Source organism: Quercus suber, unplaced genomic scaffold (genome assembly GCF_002906115.3).
Source record: "Quercus suber isolate HL8 unplaced genomic scaffold, Cork oak 2.0 scaffold_385, whole genome shotgun sequence".
Taxonomy (NCBI): domain Eukaryota; kingdom Viridiplantae; phylum Streptophyta; class Magnoliopsida; order Fagales; family Fagaceae; genus Quercus; species Quercus suber.
In genome coordinates this window covers 46,722-51,731 of record NW_027069837.1, presented here as the reverse complement: position 1 = coordinate 51,731, position 5,010 = coordinate 46,722, and positions in this window count along the sequence as shown.

Below are 5,010 nucleotides of genomic sequence, written 5' to 3'. Positions count from 1 at the left end.
TGACACAGTGATTTGTTTACGAATGGGAAAACCCTAACGGCAAAAACCCACGGGTGATTTTCAGGTCACCACTCCCGAAACTCCACTATTATCAAATCAAGCGGTTACAAGAAAGGAATCCCAAGTACCTTACCAACCTACAGTTGAACCCTTACCCCAATACCCAATTGGACTTGATCTGTAGTGACAGTCTCCACCTTTGATGCACGGCTCCCAAGTACGTGACTAACCAATGCGCGGATCCAAGTACGCGACTTCAGAACACCAACTTGAGGAAGAATGGTTGGCTGCAAAGTTCTTCAGTTCATCCACATGATGAATAGCAGGAAGATGCTTGGTTACAAAACCCTGTGGTGCAAATACACAGCAACTTCTTGATGGAAGATGAACTAGGTCAAGAATCTTGTCTGTTGAGCACAATTTGCATAAACAGAGATTGCTCAATGATAATACAACTTGTGTCACCCAAAACGGCTCTTAAAATAATCCTTTTATATGTTTAGGGTTAGAAGAAAAGAAAGCCCAAAAACATATTCACGGATCCCAAGAAAATCAGATTGGAATTCTGACTTTTTAATTCTCGACAGATAGCAGGTGTCGAGGTAGCTATCGAGAGGTGTCGAGCTTTAAAAATTCTGCACTTCAACTTGCTTTCTCTTGGACATACTTGATGACTTCAACACTTGACCTTGAAACATTGTTTCTTGAAGTATTAAAAACACCTAGAACTACCCAATTACAAGCAGAGTGCGTTTTGTCAAAGGATTAGCCAATTTACATAACTAAGTGACATATGTTCTTAATCAAGTTAAAACATATATGTCCTAACAGAAAGCACAACATCTTTTCGATGCAAGCATGTGTAAACTAGTAATATTGGCCAAAAATGTTTTCATGATAACTAGTTTCTAACAAACTCAAGAAAGAAAGTATTTTTACAGGAACTAAGGATGGCAGACTGTGACCTTCTTCAGTGTTCCCCAATGGTAGCAACATCAAATTAACCTAACTTCCATCCAAGCATGGAATATGCCTCAAACCAGGGACATTGACTAAGTACTTCCAATTCATTTCAATGAATAACTCTATTACTAATTGAAATTGTCTTTTTGCAAGAATCAATGTGAAGTACTCATTATCTCATTTAACATAAGTTATCTCAAATATGCTTTTTCATATAGCCAGATAATAGCATGACCTATACATTGTAGGATCGACTTCAGTTCTCCTATACACTATAGGATCAACAATTGCTCTCCTACCTTCAAGGGATCGACCTTAGTTCTCCTGAAACTCATAAGATTGACTTTAGCTCTCCTATACATTGTAGGATCGACAGTAACTCTCCTACCTTCAAGGGATTGATCTTAGTTCTCCCGAAACCTATAGGATCGACCTTAGCTCTCCTATACACTGTAGGATGGACATTAGCTCTCTTACTTTGAAGGGATGGACCTTAGTTCTCCCAAAGCCCATAGGATTGACATTAGCACTCCTATACACTATAGTATCGACATTAGCTTTCCTGCATTCAAGGGATCGACCTTAATTCTCTTGAAACCCATAGGATCGACCTTAGCTTTCCTATACACTGTAGGATCGATAGTATCTCTCCTACCTTCAAGGGATCGACCTTAGTTCTTCTAGTTCTCCTATACACTGTAGGATCGATAGTAGTTTTACCTTCAAGGGATTGACCTTAGTTCTCCCAAAATCAATAGGATTGACTATAGCTATCCTATATTTCCAAACCAAAAGGTGATGGCCCCATAAAAAAGCAAGCTTAACATCAAAGAACCATCTTGGAACCTGTCTAACCATGCAAGATGTCTCAAACTAGTGGCATTAGCTAGGTATATCAAATTCTTTTCAAGGAATAACTTTGTTACTAATTGATTTTTTTTTTTTTAAAGTAAAAGGCGAAAGAATAGTTCGCTATGTGCTCACCACGTGGTTGTACTAATTGAAAATTTTTATTTTGCAAGAACTAGGGTAGAAGACCCACAAACATTGGCATGAATAACGCTTTCCAAAAATCCTTGGTCCTTTACAAACATGTCCAAGATTTGGAATCCTTAGTCCTTTGAAAACATGTCCAAAGCCTAGAAATTCTTGGTCCTCTGCAAACATGTCCAAGATCCAAAACCTCTACTCCTTTAAAAAACATGACCAATATCTCCATCTTTTATTGACCTCTGGTAAGCATGTCTTCTACTCACATTAAAAGAAAAAAAAAAAATAAGGGGGGAGGGGGGGTGGTTGCATGTGTGAACTACATTTCAACCTGATCCTTTCACCGAGATGTATGTAGGCAATCTCCCTTGAGATTTGGTCGACATTTTGATCCACTACATGTCAGTCCACATTTTGATCTACCACAATTAAATACTAATTGTAAAGTTTAGTGTCTTTTTCATACATTGACATTCATTTTTCAAGCTCTGTCAATGAAGAGAATTCTATAGACACCCCATTTTACAACTTGCATTTAACCTTACATAGAGGGTAAAAGAGTAATTTCACATTGGAAATAAGCATATCCTTAATTTCATTTCATTAAAGTGATCTTGATATTGTAACAATCAAATTGATTGGTCATAAGTCTTAATCAGATCATCAGATTGAAAGTTATCATCAAAACAAGTTTTAATGGCTGAGATGCACTACACAAATTGAGTTCAACTATATGTGATTATGAATAATTTACTCCAATTGGATATAATTATAATCAATTTGAAATTAATGACGTGTCATAATTTGATTGGCTAGGACTACAGGTTATGATAAGGTTGCACACACTTGATTAATTAGATAATCAAACATTAATTATTAAATGAGTAATTTTTGTAATTATCTTTTTAATTGGGGTAAATTTAGGACTAATTAATTCTGAAATGGAAGTAATTGGAGCTTATTAATGTTACTTGGAAACTAATTTGGGGCCTATAAATGTTAATTAGGCCTAAACTAATTTGCAACAAATGACCTCTTCTCACCATTTTGTTGATATCTCCTAGAATATTTTTGAATTTGTGAGGTCAATTTTTCTAGAAACTAGACATCTTGAGCTTCAATTTGAGCATAAGAATGTGGCAATTTCGATTAATTGAGAAAGATATTATTTTTCTAAGTTAGCTTCGAGAATTGTTACAGGAGCTACGAGAAAAACAGAGGTTTTAGTCATTTTACTTGCTCATCACTCCAACCAACCTCCAAATTTAATGCACTAGCTTTCTTTAAATACAAAAATAGGGTTTAGGTTCATGATTCTCTTTGATCCTTTATCAACCCTCATTGAATGCCCTTCCATTCATATTTTCTCCACCACTACAATATAAAGCCCCCATCTCCTCCATTCCAAACACATAAACATCCTCTCTTCTCCCTTCTTGAGTTCTAGCGAAGAAGAGTTAGTCTTGTCATATCTTGGTCTTCTCGAGACTCAAGGTATTGAGTAAGACACACTCTCCCTCTCCTAGTTCTTCTTCTCTACTCCACCCTTAGGACCTCCACCAAAAGCTTCCTCCTCCACCATGTGGATCTTGCATGTAGGTATAATCATTTTTTCCTAAATTGCTTTTTATTTTGCTATTATGAGAATTTAAGATTAAAGCATGCTAGTGATTATTTAAATTCCTTGAATATGTTTAAATGTTCTTGATGAGCTTAGATGTTGTTCATATGCGTTCTTCACATGTTTTTGGTTGTTCATCACATGTTCATGCCTAACACTAGCTTTGATCTTAAATCTATATGCGAAATTTGAAAATCATATTAATTTCATAATTCTTGTAAATTCTTGAATTTAGGACATTACCATTCACACTCATTCATTAGAAATTATTTTTCAATTCAAATGTAATGATGAATAAATGAAATTAGGGTTTATCACATGCACACACATTAAATTCAAGCAAAACAATGAACATGCAATTGATTGATAACATGTTGGATGATGTGACATAAATGTTGGGCATTATAGTCTAGAAGACTGGTTTTATCGGGTAAGGTGGGTGCCCAACACCTTCCAATCTTATAACATAGTCTCTGAGCTTAGATCAAGGGTTAGTAGATCAATATTTATCCATGTAATTTTCAATCTCTAATTTCCTATGATCAATGTACATTCATTCTCAAATCAATAATATGAGGAATTTTTCAATTTTGGTTTTCTTATTTATTTTAATAATTAAGTAAGTGACGATTCCATTATAAAACCCTTAATCTAAAGAGGAAAATATAATAAGTTGAACCTCCATTTTGAGAGGTAATAACACGACTCGACCCATTTATGTGAGTTTGGCCAAACTACTCAATTCCAAAACGAGCCGGGGCGCAATCTCTTACAATGTAATATAAATGTTTAAAAGTTGAGAGAGAGAGAGAGAGAGAGAGAGAGATTTTACTTTATCATTTGATCTAATTTAACTCTAGCTATGGCTGGAAGTTTTGAGAAATATTCTTACCAGTAAGAATGAAATATTATCCGTTACACAAATCTCACAATATTGATGAGATTATAACTATAAGCATTGGTGGAGCAAAAAATAGAATAAGAAAAAGTAGTCATACAAAGTATATGTGATGGGTTTATTGAAGTACCACTATTTGGAATGCTATAAGGGAACTTATTCGCCTTAGACTTAATTATCAGAAAATAATAATTGGAACTATTTTGAGCAAAATAAATTAATTAAAAGAGAACTATGAGGAACATAAACAAACATTTTCCATTGATAACATCTCCGATTCAAGACTACTTTCTTATTGGCTTTTTTTTAATTTTTAGTATTACTCATAAAAGGGAAACGAGCATCAGACATTAGGGAATAATGCAAAATGCGATATAGCGAGATCCCTCCCACTATATACCATATTGTTATTTGGTACCTTAATATAACCCACATGCGTAGAATTGGAGGATTTTGTTAGGGTGTTGAGATCATAAGCGACCCAACATTTGGAGGTCTCCTTGTGCTGAAAATAGCCCAAACACTTGGGGGACCTCTG